Source organism: Notamacropus eugenii, chromosome 3 (genome assembly GCF_028372415.1).
Source record: "Notamacropus eugenii isolate mMacEug1 chromosome 3, mMacEug1.pri_v2, whole genome shotgun sequence".
In the NCBI taxonomy this organism is placed as follows: domain Eukaryota; kingdom Metazoa; phylum Chordata; class Mammalia; order Diprotodontia; family Macropodidae; genus Notamacropus; species Notamacropus eugenii.
Window position 1 is genome coordinate 223,950,475 of NC_092874.1, and position 20,216 is coordinate 223,970,690.

Below are 20,216 nucleotides of genomic sequence, written 5' to 3' on the forward strand. Positions count from 1 at the left end.
TCTCTGTCTCTCTTTGTCTCCGTCTCTCTTTGTCTCTGTCTCTCTCTCCCTGTCTCTCTCTCCCTGTCTCTGTCTCTCCTCGTCTCTGTCTCTCCCTGTCTCTGCCTCTCCCTGTCTCTCTCTCCCTGTCTCTGCCTCTCCCTGTCTCTGTCTCTCCCTGTCTCTGTCTCTCCTTGTCTCTATCTCTCCTTGTCTCTCCCTGTCTCTGTCTCTCCTCGTCTCTGCCTCTCCCTGTCTCTCTCTCCCTGTCTCTGTCTCTCTTTGTCTCCGTCTCTCTTTGTCTCTGTCTCTCTCTCCCTGTCTCTCTCTCCCTGTCTCTGTCTCTCTTTGACTCCGTCTCTCTTTGTCTCTGTCTCTCTCTCCCTGTCTCTCTCTCCCTGTCTCTCTCTCCCTGTCTCTGTCTCTCCTCGTCTCTGTCTCTCCCTGTCTCTGCCTCTCCCTGTCTCTCTCTCCCTGTCTCTGTCTCTCTTTGTCTCCGTCTCTCTTTGTCTCTGTCTCTCTCTCCCTGTCTCTCTCTCCCTGTCTCTGTCTCTCCTCGTCTCTGTCTCTCCCTGTCTCTGCCTCTCCCTGTCTCTCTCTCCCTGTCTCTGCCTCTCCCTGTCTCTGTCTCTCCCTGTCTCTGTCTCTCCTTGTCTCTATCTCTCCTTGTCTCTCCCTGTCTCTGTCTCTCCTCGTCTCTGCCTCTCCCTGTCTCTCTCTCCCTGTCTCTGTCTCTCTTTGTCTCCGTCTCTCTTTGTCTCTGTCTCTCTCTCCCTGTCTCTCTCTCCCTGTCTCTGTCTCTCTTTGACTCCGTCTCTCTTTGTCTCTGTCTCTCTCTCCCTGTCTCTCTCTCCCTGTCTCTCTCTCCCTGTCTCTGTCTCTCCTCGTCTCTGTCTCTCTCCTTATCTCTCGCTGTCTCTACCGCCTCGGAATCTCTCGGGCTCGCGCTCGCTCCCGCGGCGGGCCGGGTTGGGGGGGCGGGGGAAGCGGGCGCGGCGGCGCGCGCGCGGCGGGCCCGAGTCATCAATTATGCAAGGGCTCGGGCGGCGGCGCGGGGAGCGGCGCGGGGGGCGGGCGCGCGGAGCGCTCCAAGATGGCGCCCACCGCAGTCCCGCCCGCCGCAGCCTCGGCTCCTCTGCAGTCCGGCCGCGCCTCCCGGGCCCCGCGCTAGGGCCGCCGCCGCCTCCCTCGCAGCCTCTGCCGTAAGTGCCCCCTCCCCTGCCGCCGAGGGCCCTCGGCGCCTCCTCGGGAGCCCCCGGCCCTGTCCGCCCGGTCCGCGGCTTTGCCGCAGAGTGTGCGGAGAGGGGGCCCGGGCCGCCGCCGCCGCCCGCCCCCCGAGGGGTGCCCGGCTGCCCGAGCTCCGGGCCGCCCGCCCCGTCGTGGCCCCCGGGGGTCTCTGAGCCCTCTCGGGGACCCCGGACCACCCTCCCCCCTCCCCCCCGCGCCTCGCCCGCTCTCCATCCTTTGGAGTTGGGGGGGCTCGGGGCCCTTCGGGGGTGCAGCGTTCCCCCCTCGAGCGGGCCGGACGGAGCTGTCTGGGGCTATTTCCCGCCGCCCCTCGTCCCTGCCCCCTTCCCATCCTTTACCGCATCCCTCCCGTCTTCCGTCCCCGGAATGCTCTCAGCTGCACAAGCGGGACCTTGGGCTGGCGGGGGAAGCCAGGGGCTCCGTCCCCCCAACTTTGCCTGCCTGCAGCCCTGGTGCTATGCCTCCTTCCCCTCCCCCCCGATCTGGGTGCCGTGGGTAAAGACCCAAAGGCTCGGGGAGTCTGGGACCTGCCTTTGGAATCCACCTCTCCCACTCTCCGCGGGGCTCAGGCTCCTGCATTAGGGAGTACATCACTTTCAGAATATCCCCCACCCCCACCCCACCCCCACACCACCCGAGGCAGCGCCTGCCTCTCTCCTCTCCCCCAGCTCCCCCGGCCCCTTCCCAGCCGCTGCAGCACCAGCAGTCTGGGTTTCATGTTTGCATTTGGCATTAAGGGGCTGTGTGTCAATCCTCGGGGGCTTCTCCTCTTCTCCTCCTTCCTCCTCCCTTCCCCCCTTCCCCCCCACTCTTGGGACTGCAAGGCCTCCGCATTTCCCCTTGTAGCTCAGCCTCATCCCTTGAACACCAGCGCAGCCACCAGTGGAGACCTGGCACTGAACTTTCTGGGGGTTAAGGGAAGGTTTCCAGACCCCTTCAAATGGCCTAGACTTTCCAGATGGAAAGGGAATTGATTTTCAACTTGATCAATAGAATTCTTTCATCATGTTCCTTTCCAACTACCCCACCCAGTGCCATCTACCTTTAGTGGTCTCTCCTCCCTTCCCTTACATTGTACTTTGTGGGGAGAGGGGTGGGGAATACATTTCACACAGCTTGAACATCTGGAGGCTGTACAGCTTGGGGCCAGTCCCTGTAGAATGTGTCATCAGTTTTGTGGGGAAGGGAGGAACTTTGCAATTGTACCTGATAAATTCAGATGTGGGGAGGTGGTAGTAAGCTGCAGATTCTGCCTTAAGTGGGAAACTGCTGCTGATCCCACAATGGACATCAGAGATGGAAATGGGAAGTAGGATCAAGGACCTGGGGGTCAGGAAACAGTCCTTTTTATAAATGTTTTCTGAAATTTCAATGTCGAGGTCCCCTGGAGAGGGAGCTTCAGAGGTGTTTGAGCTTCCCAAGGTAGGTTGCGGGTGTGGTGGGTTTTTCAATGTTTATTTAAGCATTTAATTACTAATTAATTAGGTATTGGGAGAGAGGGAAGGTTTCTTTCCATCATTCAACCCCCCTCTTTAAAAATTTTTTTTTGATGTGTAATGCAAGTGGTTGGGATGATTTGACTTCCTGGTGGGATTCCTAAAGGCAGAGACTCAAGAGAGTAGAGCTTAGAATGCTGAGAGCTTTGTACAGTAGCACATTGTCTGTAACCTGGTTCTGGAAACACTGCAGCATTTTTTTCATGGGAACTCATGACCCATAAGGCCTGCACTTCTTGCTGAAAGAGGATTTGATTGCTAGGGGGATGGTTTGGTGTCCAGCAAGCATTTTCTGTCCTAGAAATCAAGGCTATCCTTGGAGAGGGCTGGAAGCCTGTCCTCTGTATCTCTGATGCAGGGTACGTGCATACAAAACTCTTTCTTAAGAGGGGTAGTGGAGGGGATTGGGAACCAAACCTTTGGATTTCTTGTGCATAGACAGCAGTGCCTGACAGACAAGCCTTTGATTTTTTTGCTTCCGGCATGTGATACTCAAGATTTTTTGCTTACTAGAAACAAAATTTTGGGGAGAATTTATTTTGTGATCATAGGATCATAGATTTAGAACTGGAAGGAACCTTGAGAAATCATAGGGTCCAGTTCCTTCATTTTACAGATGAGTTAGCTGAGGCACAGAAAGGTGAAGTGAATCATACAGCTAGTAAATGTCTGAAGTAAGATTTGAACCCTAGTCTTCCAGACTTCCAAATCTAGTGCCTTATCTGTTTTGCCACAAAACCTCCTTAAGAAAGGATCATATGATCATTGCTCTACAGCTGGAAGGGACCTCAAAAGCTGTGTAGTCTAAGCTCCTCAGTTTATAGTTGAAGTAACCGAGGTCTAAGAGGTCCAGTGACTTGCCCAAGGTCATATATAGGTTCTGTGTCAGAGGCAAGATTTGAACTCTTAACTCCAGAGCCAGAGTTTTTTTTGTGATATTGGCCTGCTTGTTAGTGCTGAATAAAGTGAGGCATATTCTATTTATTTTAATTTAAATATCCTCATTTTCTTACCTATAGATGTCTCCCGGGGCAAATTAGATCTTTTTCTTCATTACCCAGTCTGGGACCTCTGTTTCCGGGATTTGATAGGGTTTAGTCCTGTGGTGCTGAAAGGGACAGTTCCCTCAGAGCGTAGAAAGAATGAACTGTACACATGCAGAAAATGGTTTAGGGTTTTTTTTCCTTTCTTTTCCTTTTCCTTTTTTTTTTCTTAAATTAGGGGACTTCATTCTGTATGTTTGAATACTGCTTTGTTGTTCTTTGATGTTTAAGGATCACAGACTCCTTAATGCCTTATCTTATTGTTCTTTTTAATTTTGGTTGGTCCTCTTAGAAACAATATTTACAAACTATAACACACCCATGCTATATCATGACATTATACTGAGTGAATAATTTCAACAAGTTTTATCAGTTAAAATGGCTAAAGGCTCTTAACATTATGGAAATTTGGTATCCATAAGAAGTATAGGGTAGTGTGAAATTGGTAGGGTGAACTAAACCAGAAGAGGTTGAGTCTAGGGATTAGAACATAATGTAGTACCATGAACAAAACTGTCAAGTAAATTATTTTAGAATTGCAGAATATTAGAGTAAAAATTTGGAAAAGAAAACTTAGACTTTCAGGTCTCAGTTTTCGTATTTGTAAAACTGAAGGGGTTAGACTTTCCACCCCTGATTCCCTGTCCAGGGTCCCACATCATCTAGTTCAACCTGGCTCTCTGCAGGAATATCTTCTGTATTATCCTTGACAGATAGCCATTGTCTTTCTCTGAATACTTTCAGTGGTGAAGACTTAGTCAATACTTTAAAAGGTAGCCAGTTTCATTTCCAAATAGCTTGAATATTTAAAAAAGCATCTGAGTGTGAACTTGTAACTTATGCAAACCTATGAGAAGATATTTAAAGATATATGAGTTGGGGCTACATTGATGAAAATATCCAGAAATTATCAAGCTATCCCTTATTATTCATATGCTAGTTTTTGAGAAAAGCCTCAAAAATCTTTGTTCTATAGGAATCATACAAAAAGCAAATGCCTGCTTGAGAGGAGCACAAGAATAGAACCGTATCCAGTTGAAGGAAGAAAAACATTCAATGTCCTCTTTAATGTGTTAATATTATGTAACAAGTTCTGGAAGGCAAGTGCATGAATTAGTGAATACTTTCTATAGCAGTAATTTATAATATTTGTTGAATTGGATTATACCTGGGAAGAGAAATAAACCTACACTCTATAGAAAATATTTAAAAGGTAAAGAGTTTATCTAGATCAAGACATCATAGGATAGATGGAGAGGATGAAGAGTCAAATGGTGACCATTTTCATTAGCCCCCTTTTTGAATGATACACACATATATAAATATATATGTGTATATATTTGTGGGATTACCTTCTATTACAGATAACATTTTTATAGTATCAAATTTTTTTTACAGGATTGAGTGCTAGGACCAGGAAAGTTTCTTGTTTTAAATTTAGTAATTTAGCAAATTGAGTAAAGAACCTTTTCTTAATCAGTAAATCAGCAAACATGTATTGACCACCTATTTATTATGTGTATTGCCCTGCAAGTACATTAGAAAATTTTTAATTCAAGAATTAATTTGGAGGATATCAAGCTGATTCTATGTCCAGTTTCCTAGGTCTTCTAGTCCAGTCTCACTCAAAGCAGGACTATTTTCTGTATTATCCTTAATACGTGGTAATTCAAACTTTATTTGAACACTTATAGTAGTACTTACCACCTCAAGAATCCCATCTGTGGAAGAAGCAAATACTTCCTTCAGAGGAACAATAGAAGAAATATTCTTCAAATAATATTCTCCAAATAATAAATATCCCCTAAAATGTAATCCTTATAGCCACATTCATTTGGGATAAAGAGTACAAGTTAAGCACAGAACCAGGAAGTTTGAGAATGAGGAAGTATCAAGTACTTGCAATGAGTCAGTAAGATAATGATTTTTTAAAAATATGTTTTTAAAAAGTTAATTTAATAATGACATACGATAATGTCACATAGGGTTATAACACTGAGACTTGTGAGTTTTTCCCCACCTCTGATACTTTCTTCCATTTCAGCTTAGTTATTTGAAATTTCTGCTTCCTTTTCTCTGCTTAGTTGTTTCTTACTTTCTACGTTAAAGTCCCTGCGTATATTGTTTCTGTGAGGTCAGAGAGAGACAACCTGGGAATACAGTGAAGGGAGTCAGTAGTTAAGGCACAAAAGAGTGCTAAGGGGTTGCCTTACATGTATCATTATAAATATGAAAGGGATTTAGTTGGAAAATTGGTCTAGCTTGGTTTGTGTGAATGTATGTCTACATGTATGAATATATGTATATATGCATGTATGAAATATTTGTATATATGTACATACAGACAGATATGCTTTGTGAAATTTTGTAGTCTGAAAAGTAAGGAGTTAAGCTTCATATTCAATTATAGTATGTAGTATTGATAGTCCAGATAACCTACATAAATATTACTTGTCAAAAAAGAGAAGGTCTTATTAAATTATTATTTTACTGATCTATGCCAAGCTTTAGGGCCAATCTGATTACCAAAGTAACCCCTAATATTCTTATCCCCAAACAACATCAGAGGAGAACTGTTTACCCAAAAAGGAACTCTTTGGCACTCATCAGCTGGCACACAACTGGGTTGTTTTTAGCTCCAGCCCAGGATCTGGAGGCTGTGGAGTAGGAACAAAGACTGAGGCTCACCTAAGTAATTACTTGAGATAAAAGTCAGTGTTCAGATTCTGAATTGTGGTGATACTCTATACATACCCCAGGTTACTCTTGACTTTGCCACAATTTTTGGTTTGCCTGTTGTGTATTTTAACTCTACTGCTGGAGTGGATCTCATAAGTGGTTAGGCAACCAGTTGTGTGTGGAAAGTGTCCTGGGTGTTGAAAATTCTGTGAATAATTTTGATATAATCTAAAATGATTATTCTAGGGGGTCAACAGGTATCTTGATGTGAAGGTGTAAGTTATATGGGGTTAGATGGGAGAGGGAAAGGAAGGGGAAGGTGTTTTTAAAGGAGGGAAGTATAAAGCTGAGGAGGTTAAAAGGTGAAGCAATAGTAACAGACTAGAAGGAGGTAGTGGTAAAGGAATAGACTTGTTTTCTTTCCCCTAGTCAGGGTTAGCCTCTCCCATTTTGGCTTCTACCCATACCACTTGAAATTATGTGCCTGTGAGAATGACGTATGCCCAAGTGTTCACCCATGACCTTGCCATAAATAGAATAGAGTGGGCTCTCCTTTATGACAGCCCTTTCACACATGAAGAGCTGTAGGTGGTGCAGGACCGAGAGGGAATTTGATTTTGGATGGTAAGATTTGGAGTCATCTGACCTAAGTTCAGATTCTGGCTCTACCACTTATTACTTTTGTGGCCTTGTGTGAGTTTCTGAATCTTTTTGGGCCTCAGTTTTCTCATTTGTAAAATGAAGGAACAGGATTAGATGACCTAAGGTGCTCTCTAGCTCTAAATTTTTGATATACTTAATCCTTCTTAACCCATTTTCTCATTCTTTAAAATAGGGATAATAGCCTCCACCTCATAGCGTTGTTATGGGGATCAAATGAGATCATGCAAATAAAGTGTTTTGCCAACATTTAAATGGTATGTAGATATGAATTGTTGTTGTCATGATTGTGTGAAATGTAGCCAAAACAATTTTGGGATTGAATACAGGAACTAGGGCAGGATAGGAGTAGAATGATCAAGTACCATTGACCATTAGTGTGTAGTGACGTGTTGAACTGAGGTGAATAGGATGTCATCACTGCGGGGAGGCTGAGTAGTATAGGCTTCACTGAGAGTTACAAGATGGGGAAAAGAATAATAATGTAAGTAGGCACTTGGGACTATAGAAAATTCACAAATGGATGAGGCTAAGTCTCTTGCCAGTTAAACTTACATGACATGTTTCACTCAAAATCATGCTTACCCAGTTATTTTTATTTTTATGTCTAAATGGCGTTAGAGGACAATTGAGTACTCAGGTGCTCATTTAACTTATCATTTATCCCTTTTGCTTTTTTACCTTGTCTCTTCTTTCCTCTTAGACATTAATGGATAAACGTCTTTACCAGAAAGTGAATGGAAATGGAAGAGTTTAATGAAATTAAAATGATTAATTTTAGTTTTTATAAGAACATAGTAACCAAGGGAGGTGCTTCAATCACTGTATCATCTCAGATGACATTTTTACATCATTTGTATTTCATTTTTAACTGGTTAGGTTTGTACCTCAGTGTCATCTCCCTCTCCTCACCCTTGTCCCCCCACATATCCAATCATTTGCCCAATCCTGTAGTTTCTACCTTTGCATAGGTTTCCTTCTCTCTTCTCATGCTATTCCCATACCTCCACTAGTTCAGACCCTCGTTAATTCTCACTTACACTATTCAATAACTTTCTATTTGGTTTCCCTGCCTCAAGTCTTTCTCCATTCTAATCCCTTCTCCACATAGCTGCCAAAATGATTTACTTACAGCATAATTCTGGCCATCTCTACCCCCTTCCCCCCACCAAGTTCAGTAAATTAATTTAACTTAGTTCCTCTCTTTTGCCTCCAGGATCAAATATAAAGTCTTCTGTTTGACATCTAAAGCTCTTCATAACCTGTCTTCTTCCTACCCTTCCAGTCTTCTTATACTTTGCTCCCCTTCCCAAATTCGGTGAAGCTGCCATACTGGCCTCCTTGCTGTTCCTTAAACATATTGCTTCATCTCCTGTCACTTGCTTCTGTGCTCATTTCCTTTATGTCTACAGGTCTTTGCCTCCTCATTTTTGCCTCTTATAATCTATGGCTTCCTTTAAGACTCAGATTAAATGTCACTATCTCAGATTTTTGACACAAATATCCCTTCTAATTATACCTGTCTTTACTTCGTATATGTCTAGTTTGTGCCTGTCTATATACATATTGTCTCTCATATTAAAATAGAAACTTCTTGAAAGCAAGACTGTTTTTGCCTTTTTTTGTATTGCCAGTTCTTGGTACTGTACCTGGCATATAGTAAGTACTTAATAAATGCTCATTGATTAATAACATGTTTTTATGTAACTTTATGATTTTAAAGCACATTGTGTATATATATTCTCATTGTTACTTCTAATAATCCCATCAGGTAAATATTTTTTCTCATTTTACAGATGAGGAAACCAGGCTTAGGAAAGGTTTAAGGAATTTGCCTTATGGGTCACACAGTTAACAGGTAGTAGACCCAGAGTTCTAATCCAGGTCTGCAGACTCAGTCTGTGCTCTTTCCCTGGCCAAATCCATGATGCCTCCTTTTAAAAGAGGATCGTGAAAAATTTGAGCTCTGTTAGAGTGGATGTAAGTACATTAACGACTAAATTCCACATAAACAATAAGCACTTAATTTTGAAAGTATGATACGACTGACTTCTTGTTTCAGGAGGAATTTGTCCTCAATTAAAGATAATGCAACACTTTAGTGCCCCTTTGTTAAGAAGCTGAATTAAAACAAACCTTTTAAATGAAAACTGACTGATTCCTTGTTATGCTTCAGAAGGAAGGAGAGCATATTGTGAGTGAGACTAATACAGCTTTCCCAAAGGACACAATATCCAGAAATCTCATTCACCCCAGATTTCTCAGTTGGAGTCTGAAGGTTTTAGTGAAGAAGAAAGGAATGAAAACTTCCTTTTAGGAAAGCTTTTCTTGTTGATTTTACATGTACAGTTTAAGAAAAGAAAAATTGAGTTTTTGAAGCTCAAGTTGGAATAGTACAGAAAGAACCAAGTACCTTCCTTTGATCTATTCTGTAAGCTCCTCCATGGCCACAGTTGCTTTATTTTTGTCTTGTAACCTCCAGTGTCTAGCATGGATGTTTAATAAGTTATTGTTAATTGATTAATCTTCCAGAAGGATTCTTGAAGGAGATGGATTAAGGTAAAATTTGAAGGATGGAAATGGCATTACTCTGGCTAATGTGAGGAGGGACATTATTCTAAATAAAGGGAAAAATTAGAAGAAGACTTAGATGGAGGGCATTGGAAACAAAAGGAACTGAGAGCAAGATAGGTATAGCATGAGTGGGAAATGGGAAAGGAAATATTGAGTGGGAGGGGGAGAAGGGAAGGGAATAAACATTTATATAGCACCTACTATGTGCCAGGCATTGTAGTATGTGCTTTTTACAAATGTTATTTCATTTAATCCTCACAACCCTGGAAGGTAGGTGCTATTATTATCCCGATTTTACAGTTGCGGAAACTGAGGCAAACAAAGGTTACGTGACTTGCCCAAGGTGACACAGCTAGTAAGTGTCTGAGGCTGGATTTGAACTCTGACTCCAGGCCCAGCACTTCATTCACTTTACTTCCTCTTGCGGGGAGAGGTGGGAGAAGGGCTTAGATTTAAGAGTTTATTGTGGAGTAAATGGTAATTAAGATGAGTTTAATTCTTGATCTGTTCTTTGTCAATTGTGAGACTTTAGCCTCTTTGATCTTATTTTTTTTTGATTTGTAAAATGACTAATAATGATATCTGTTAGGCACCCTGGTAGTTCTGGCTCTGGGGTCAGGAAGACCAGATTTAAAGTAGTGCCTCAGACACATCTGGGTGACCCTAGATAAGTCATTTGACCTCTTTAAGCCTCAGTTTCTTCATCTATAAAATGGGGATAATAATAGTATCTACCCCAGAGAGTTCTTTTGAAGATCAAATGAGATAATATATGTAAAGTGCTTTTTAGACTTTAAAACACTATACAAGTGCTCTTATCACTGTTATTATTAATTGTTATTATCTGTTTTGCCTACTTGTGAGATAAGTTAGAAAATGTATCTGAAAGCACTTTATAAACTGGAAAAAGTCATATAAAAATATAGTAGGATAGGGATGAGGCTTCTACCCATAATTTCAGTGGTACAATTCCTCTGGTACTTTTCTTTGCAATTTTTTTGTGTTAGAGAGTGGCTTAAGCACTGAAGGGCTCCATGACTTGTCTTGGCCACACAGTCAGGATGCATTAGAATTGGTGCTTGGACCCCAATACTGGCTCTGAGATCACCTCTTCATCCACTGCCATGCTGCCTCTATCAAGAAATAGAGAAGGGGGTATTTTCTTTGTTTGGCTATATTTTAATCTCCTTTACTAGATCATTTTTTTTGAGACCAGGTCCTATCTCTTTTATCTTTGTATCTCCTTTAATGCCTAGCACGCTTAATTGATATTGAATAAATAAATGTGTGCTGAAAGGATATGAAAATGATGAGACATGTAATTTTTGTAGGCAAAGGACTTTTTTTCCTAAGTCTTATGAAACTCAAAGGGGTGGAGTTTAACTCCTACATAGCAAATTAAAAAAAAACAACAACACAACTTCTGAGGTCATAGATTCTAAGATTTAGAGCCAGAAGGGACTTTAGAGAACATCTTAGAGGTCATTGGAAGCAATGTGATACAGTGACTCTGGAGTCACAGGGACTGGCTTCAAATCCTACCTCTGACATTCTCTGTGTGATTGTGGGCAAGTCCCTTAATCTCTCTGGGATTCCCCTGGCCTTTTCATCTATAGAATGAGGGGTCTAGACAAGATGGCCTTGGAAGTTCTTTCTCTTTACTTGTGATCCTGTAATCTATTCTCACTTCATTCTTCAAGGGAGAAAATGAAGACCCACAGAGGGTGAGGCCACACAGGTACAGTTCCCTGCAGAACTGAGATTTAAACCAAGATCTGAGCTTACATCCAACCCTTTCTTACCTTTCCTTTTATACATCTCCCCCACTCCCATCATGCCTTGAAGACTTCCCATTTGTTATTGTTGATGTCTGTTTCTTTTGGTTGATGACTAGGCTCAGGTGCTCAGCATGTGTCATTTGGTGTTGCAGCTTGAATTCTATTGCCTTTTGGAATGTATTATTCCATCCCCTTCTACAAGTTTCTCATAATTTTTTTCATTATAATTCTGGGTTATTCAAATTTCCCTTGACATTTGAAGGTCTTTCTTCTGGCCTCTTGCAAAATTTATGATTTGTCACTAAAATTGTTCAGTTTAACCCCTGTGTGTCTTGGAATTTAAACTGTAGGTGTTTTTTTTCTGGTAGTAATCTATGTATTCTTTCAAAAACTATTTTGTTGTCTGTGTTCAGAAATTCTGGATAATTTATTGCGTTGTAATATTCAGGTTTTCTTGTATGTCATATGTTCTTTTGAGTAACTTTGATCCTTATGTCATATCCTTACATCCTGTCTTCAAGGTCATTGTCTTTGACTTTTATAGGATTCTTATGCCTTTTGGTTTTTCCTGCTAAATTTGTCTATATTTTATTATTTTTGTTTCCCAAATCTGTTTGTCTCTCAATTCTTTTTTTAAATTAATGTTTTCATATCGCAAACATTTCCAGGTATGCCACCCCTCTGTCCCCTCCTCTTCTTTCCTTGTCTCAAAGAAAAACAGTTAAGCAGAACCAAAGGACACAGCAGCTGCATCTGATAGTCCATGTTACGTTTGGCATTGGTGGTCCCCACTTCTCTACCAAGAAGAGGAAAGTGTGTTTCATCATTTTCCTTTTTAAAACTTTTTTTATTATTGTGAGTTTGACAAACAACACACACACAAATATTTCTCTATACAAAGAAGAACAGAAAAAAAGGACCACACTACTGTGCAACTCCACTATATATAAAGCTTGATTTTGGGAGTTGTATTTCAGATTTTACATGGTAGCTCCAACTTTGTCCTGCTTGTTTGATTTCTCTTCTGAACTTTTTTTTGCTTGCTTCTCTTTCTGATTCATTAGGCTCTTTTCTTTCCCCTTTTAAATATAACTATTACAATTCCTTCCCGTGCCTCACTCCTCAAAAACCTTCCCCTGCAACAAATAAGCAAATCCACACATTGATTGTGTCTGGAAATGTCCCTGTGTTTCATTCTGCATCATATCCATCACCTCTCTTCTAAGAGGTGGGAAGCAGGAGTCATCATCAGTCTTCTAGAGCTGTAATTGGGTATTGTGTTGATCATAGTTCTTAAGACTTTCACAGTTGTTTTCCTTTGCACTGCTGTAGTTAAATCAATCATTTTCCCGGTTCTTCTTACTTCATTCTGCATCAGTTTATATACATACATATATATATATATACATATATATATATATTTTCAGATTTGTCTAAATTCATGCATCCCTTTTGTCATTTTGTTTGTCACAATAGTATTCTACAACATTCATGTATTATAATTTTTTAGCCATTCCCCAATTGATTGGTACCTGCTTTATTTATAGTTCTTTATTACAATAAAAAGTACTACCTTTGGACAAGTTGTACAAATTGTGTATAGTTTGATCTTTTTTTCACTTTATTTTGTAGGGGGCATTTTTGCCTAGTAGTAATAATACTGGGGGAAAGTTTAGTGACTTTTGGGGTATACTCAAATTTTAATTACATATTGATTTCCAAAATGGATAGACTACTTCACAACTCCACGAACAGTGTATTAGTGTCCCTGCCCTCCCACAGTCCCAGTGGTTATCATTTTCCTTTTTTCTCATCTTTGCCAATCTAATGGGCATGAGTATAACCTCAGTTATTTTAATTTGCGTTGCCGTTATTGGTGATTTGGAACTTAAAATAACATATGGTTGTTAATAGCTTTCCTTTCTTTTTTTAAGAACTGCCTGTTCTTGGCCTTTCCCCCCCTCTTCTCTATTAAATTTGATATCTAAACTAAGAAGATGTCCAATAATTGAGGAATGATTAAATAAGTTGTGGTATATGAATGGGATGGCAGAAGAACTGAGGAAATTGATAAATTTCAAAAAGACTTGGAGAGACTCAAGCTATACCTGGTGAAGTGAGCAGAAATAGAATAATGTGTACGATAGCATCAGTGTTATAAAAATGGACAGTTTTGAGGGCCTTTATAAACTGATAAAGAATGAAATGAGCAGAACCAGGAGAACAACTTACACAGTAACAGCAACATTGTAAAAACAACTCTGAAAGCTGTAAGAGAATGCAGAGGGCAGTTGAGAAAACGTTACCCTTTGCAGAGGCATGACAGATTTAGGATATAGAGTGAGGCACATACACACATAGATACACGTAAGTATATATACATACACATGTATATATTTATTTGTTGGCAGCCACGGAAGGAACTTATTTTGCTTGCCCACACATTTGTTACAAGAAATTTGTTTTTCTTTTTTGTTCAGTGAAGTGGATGTGGGAAGGAGAGAAAATAGTTTTTTTTAAATAGAGAGTGAATATGGCTACAGATGCGAAATGCTGCATGAACTTTCAGATGAGCTCATTATATTATGTTTGGCTTCACTGTTTTGCCTTGTTAAAAAAGCCTTTTCATGAAATGAAAGTAATATGTAAATGTTTTGTTGTGTAATATAAAAAACAGCACATCAGCAAAATTTGAAAAAAAAACCCTGCCTATTCATGTATATTGACATCTTGTCTACTGGGAAATAATTTGTGCTTGTATGTTCTTATCAGTTTCCTATATTGGATATTGAACTTTTATCAGAAAAATTTGCTGCTTATATTTTTTCCCACTTGACTGGCTCCTATCTAATTGAATTGAATGAATGAATAAAGTATTTATTAAGCACTATTATGTGCAAAGCATTGTGCTAAATGCTGGAGATCCAAACAGAAAAGTCAGGTTGCTCCCTGGGAGCTCACATTCTAATGAGGAAGAATTCTGATCTAATTTGCCCAATTTTTACTTTTTATTTTGCACTTGAACACCCTCCACCCCTGCCCAACGCATTTTCATATAGAAAGGATGACAGAAAAAAATGAATACATGAAGCCACCAATGTCAGGTGTGTTTTTTAAAAACTAGTATGTGAAAAATAATTAAACTTCCATATGCTGCTTTCAAAAGTGCCCTACTTGTCTCTTTATTCTCTCTTGAATTTCCTTGTGCTCCTGTCTGTGTGTTTTCCTTTAAATGCTTTAACGACCTTCTTTTCTTTTCTTCACTTTTTTTGGGGGGAGAGAAGAGGAGAGTGGTGAAGGAATATTAGTACCCTTCATTTCCTTCCTTCCCTCCATTGAAAAAAGGAAAAACAAAACCCTTGTAACAAATAATCGTAGTCAAGCAAAATAAAATTTACTCTTTTTTTGTCTGAAAATGTCTCATTCTTTACCTGGAAAGTGCATCATGTCTCTTTCAGAAGGTAGCTAGATTGCTTCATCATTATGTGTCTCTAGTTGTGACTAGTCATTGCTTTGATCAGAGTTCCTAATTCTTTCAAAATTGATTTTCTTAAAATATAATTATTACTGTTTGAATTGTGCTCCTGGGCATCCCTTGTTAGGTAAAGAGATCTTCCTCTATTCATATTTATGAAAGGTGTTTCTTGTACTGTTGCTCTAATTTGTTTATGATATGACCTTTTATATTTAGATTTTGTATCCCTTTGGAACTTAAGTTGCTAATTTCTGCCAAACCTCTCTTCAGTTTTCCGAGCATTTTTTGTTGAATAATGAATACTCAATAGTTGGAATCCCTCAGATACTGAACATTATGTTACTGTGTTTGATTGCTTCTGAGTTCTGGGTACCTAAACTTTTCCACTGATTAACTTTTATATTTTTAGAGCAGTATCAAAATGCTTTGATGATTACTACTTTGTAGTAAAGTTTGAGATCTGGTACTGCTAGATGCTGTTTCCCATTTTTTTCATTATTTCCCTTGAGAGGCTTGACCTTTTGTTTTTCCAGATGAATTTTGTTACTATTTTTCTAGTTTCGTAAAATAATTTATCATTAATTTGATCCCATTCTGATTAGTATGGAATCTTTGATCTGCTCAGTTTCTGGGGCTGATTCACCTCACCTCTCCTGGTGGTTCATAACTACTCTACTTAGTCCATGTGGGCAGCTAGGTGGTGCAGTGGATAGAGCACCAGTGCAGGAGTTAGGAGGACCTGAGTTCAAATCTCACCTTAGACACTTGACACTCACTAGCTGTGTGACCTTGGGCAAGTCATTTAACCCCAATTGCCTCATCCTAGGTCATCTCCAGTCATCCTAATGAATATCTGGTCACTGTATTCAGATGGCTCTGGAAGAGAAGTGAGGCTGGTGACCTACACAGCTCTCCCTCACTCAAAACAGAGTCAAGTGCAAGTCATGTCATTTCTCTGATGGCATGGTCTTCTTCGGCAACGAAGGATGAACACACACACTTAGTCCATGCATTGAGTCAAGCTCAGTCAAACATAGCCCAATGCAGCTCAGAACTTCTGAGCTTATGAGCTCCTCCAGTAGCTGAGTTTAAAGGCATGCTAGACCTGGCACATTCTTTTCGTAAGCAACATATTGTTGGATTCAACTTTCTAAATTCATTCTGCTTCCCTCATCTATTTTATTAGTGAGTTCATCATCTTCATATTCACTGCTAGAAATATTAATTATATATTATCATAATCTCATACCTTTTCCTTCTTTCTTTCCCCGTTTCTCTTTACAAAGAAGAAGGGGGTACAGAAAGAGGTAGAATTTGATCAATACTAGTAACCTGTAATTGAAGTGATCTTCTTCTTCCTCTACCTCTCTCTTTACTAAGTCTCTACTTTCTTCTCTGTTTTTTATACCTTATTTGCTTCTTTTTAATCTCACCCTCAATGATCAGCCTCTTGAAGTTGAAGTCTATTTTGCTTGTGACTATTCCTTCCCTGCTTCTACTCTCCCTCTTGTATGCCTTCTTCCCCTTTGCCAGGTCCCTATTGTATCCATTTTGATTTAGTATATTTATACAACAGTGTGTGTGTGTGTGTGTGTGTGTGTGTGTTCAACCCTCCTTCAACCCATTCATAAAAAGAATAAGGTAAAGAGATGCTCATTTCTGCATAACTTCCTTCATGGCTTTGCATTCTTCCTGCAAATATGTGAAATAGTTCATTCCTCTTCCTTCTTCCTCATTTCTCCTCTAGTGTATACTTTTTCTCCTTTTTTCTTTCCTCTTTTAAAACAAAATGAAACTTCTCCTAGGGGATATGTTTCTCTTATTTAACTCTCTTTGTGATTTTTCCAAACATTAGAATTCCAAAGAGATAGTTGTCTCTTCTACCCCTATCAGTGTGTAAGCACATCATCATTATATCCCTATTCCAATTGCTCAAATGTATTTGCCTTTCTAGGTTCCTCTTGAGTTCAGAGATTTTCATTTTAATGTTTCAGCTCTTTTCATCAGAAATGCTCTAAAGTTTTTGATTCTATTAAAGGTCCATTCCATACCCCAACCCCGATTCCTGCCATGATGATGGTCAGTTATACTGGATTGGTCTTGGTTCTAAGCATTTATTGTTCTCATTTTGGAATATTGTATTTCAAGATTTTCTCTTCTGTTATGTAATTGTAACCAAGTCTTATGTGATCTGGTCTATAGTTCTTTGGTACTTAAAATCTTTCTGCTTGCAATATTTTTTCTTTGGAGCTTCCTCTAAGGCTCTGTCCTGGCCCTTCTTTTCTTCTCCCTTGGTGATCTTAGCAGCTTCCATATTTTCACTTGTCATTTCTAAGCAGATGTCACTAAGATCCATTTATCCAGCTCTAAAGTCTCTCCCAGCTTCCAATCTTACATCTATAACTACCAACTAGATACCTGAAATGGACGTTCTTTAAACATCTTAAAATTGATATGTGTAAAACTGAACTAATTTTTTTCCCTCTTAAGTCCTCTGTTCTTCCTAATTTCTCTATTACTATCATGTGTATTGAGGTGTCTAGGTGACATCTAGGCTTACAATCTAGGTGTCATCCTCTATTTGTTACTTTCCATCCTCTTGTCCCCCCAGTATTTAATCTGTTGCAAAGTTCTGTTGATTTTACCTTTGTAGTGTCTCTCACATATACCCCCTTCCCTCCTCTGATGCTGCCACCACTCTGGTGAAGGTCCTCATCACCTCACTCTTGTCCTTTTACAGTAATCTGTTGATTGGACTCCCTGCTACAAGTTTCTCCTCATTCCAGTCCATTCTCTACTCAGCTGTCTAATTGATCTTCCAGAAACTCAGGTCTAGCCATATAACCTCTCTGTTCAATAAAATCCAGCTCCTTATTACCTCAAATATGAAATATTCTCCTTGGCTGACTCTTTCCTACCTTTCCAGTCTTCTTAAACCTTACTCTCCTCCATGTGCCCTGAAATGCAGTGATACTGTTTCCTTTCATAGAGACTCTACTTCTCTACTCTAGGCATTTTCACTGAACGCCAAGTCCTAGAACTTTCTCCGTCCTCATCTCCATTTCCTAGTTGCCCTGGCTGTCTTCAGATCTCAGCCTTCCATTTGTTGATTGTTTCCAGTTTATTCTGTCTGTATCTTTTTTATACATTGTTGTTTGCATGTTGACTTCTCTATTGGATTGTGAGTTTCTTGAGAGCAAGGATATTTTTTGTTTTTTCCCCCCTTTCTTTGCATCTCTAGTGTTTAGCACAGTGCCTGGAACTAGCTTGATAAATGCTAGTTTACTAGCTAATTACTCCTTTAAGAGTTTTATTTAGCTTTTTGAAGTCTGCTGACGTTTATTGTTGTTCCCGTATCTCTGAAGGAACCACAAGATTCTTTATTTCAGGCACTGTTGTTTCACATTTCTTTATATTATAATATTTATTCATGTTTTCATTTCCTTATTGTGATTTTGCTCATTTTTCTTTATCATTTTTAGCATCCTTTTTGTTGGTTTATCTTTTTGAGAAATGGATTTTATTGAAGTTTTTTTCTCGACATCTTCATTGTTAAGGCCTTGGTTACTCATTCTTTGAAACTTCATCTTTACCAGTTCCACAAAAACACCGGGGACTGGACTGCTTCAGCCTTTACATCTTGGGGGATATGGAGTTCCCTAGCCTAGGTTACAAAACCTCTAGGGTGCTATACTGGACTCGGAGTAGTTTCCCCTCAAACTCAAGGGAGCATATCCATGTTCACCTGGTTTCTTCTCTCCTCTTTCCTTTATTCAGTGTCTTGGAAGAGCCCTGGTTTTGCTCCTTCTTGCTATAATTATGAGGGAAGAGTAATTGATCAGGGTCAGTGGGATGATGGTGGTGGTAGGGGTATCTCTCCTCTAGAGTCATCTGGGAATAGGTTTGCAACCTTTTATGACCTTGTGTTCACTGGGGACAAGGCACTGAACATGAAATATTGTAATTATCTGGTGTTAATTCCTAAAATAATTGCCTTTCCTGGGGCATATTATTTTGAGGATAGAGTTCAAATAACTATGTCTGATGCATAATTCCTTTGTTTGGAGGTGTAAAAGTTTAAGAGGTTTGCATAGAGCAACTAATCTACCTTCTTGACCTCTCGTAAAACATTAGGAGGAAAGATTAGTGCTCGACTGTACTAGGATCATATTCATCAAATTTGACAAAGAAGATTAAAAAGGAAAAAGTCAATGATTCAGGAGCTGTGGGAAGATAGGTACCCTAGCACAGTGTTGGAAGAATTGTAAAATAGTTCAATAGTTCTCAAAAATAATTCAGAATTATGTGAGGAAAGTAACTAAACTACTCATATCCTTTTTCTCAGAGTTTCCACTACTGGCCCCATATACCAAGGATATCAGTGATAGAAATAAAAGTTCCTATATATAAGAGAATATTAATAGCAGCATTCTGTGGTAACAAAAAGAGGAAATCAAATGATTGTCCATTGATTGATATGGACAAATTGTGGTATATGAATGTAATGGAATGTTATTGCTTTGAAAGAAATGATGAAGAAAAGGAATTTAGAGAAACAGGGAAACTTGTATGAAAGGATGCAAAATGACAAAAGCACAATCAAAATATAAATTGTAATACTAAAAGGTAGTTTAGTGCAAGTTCTGTCTCTGATTGGTTAAGTAACTTATCATCTAAGGGTTCTAGGCAATTCTCTAAGTTGCAGAGAAAGTGTGGCCATGCATCGGTAGAGAGGGTTTTCTCACCAGGAATTCCTTCTACCAATGAAATCTTGGATCCAATCCCTGTCCCCTAGTACTAAAAGCCAGTAAAACTCTAAATTGTAATAAACAATCTTGATCCTAAGGATATTGAAATTCCCTTTCTCTTGGTAGAGAAGCGAAGGACTATGGATATGGAATGTGGTGTATTCAGAGTAGTGAAGGCAGATGATTTGTGTAAGACTAAAAGGCAATACTAACACTCCAATAAGGATAATCTTGGACCTCAGTGAGGAGACTGTAATTAACCTCGCCTTGAAGCTGTCAGTACAATAGCATATGCAAACAGAAGAGTGTAGAGGACCTCTCTGTCTATAGGCAATCCTTCCATTTAGACTTCCGTGTAAGACATTCTGTGACAGCGGTGGACACTTCTGATGACCCCCATTTTATGTTTCACTTGACATGAATACTAGAGGAAGTTATTGAACAAAGTTCTTTCTCATTGAACTTATCTAGGAGACTGGTATTTATTATCTTAACTATGTATGAAATACTGCTTCTTGGAGGAGAACCTTTAAAAC

General features: G+C 39.8%; 1 protein-coding gene across 1 annotated transcript in view; it reads left to right on the plus strand.

Moving 5' to 3' along the window:
• Positions 1-1,060: 1,060 nt before the first annotated feature.
• The window catches only part of SCN8A (sodium voltage-gated channel alpha subunit 8), a 203,889-nt gene continuing 184,733 nt past the window's right edge, over positions 1,061-20,216 (plus strand). Inside the window, exon 1 of the mRNA XM_072654715.1 lies at positions 1,061-1,181. The gene's annotated coding sequence lies outside the window, so the exon portion shown is untranslated. The remainder of the gene's footprint in view (positions 1,182-20,216) is intronic.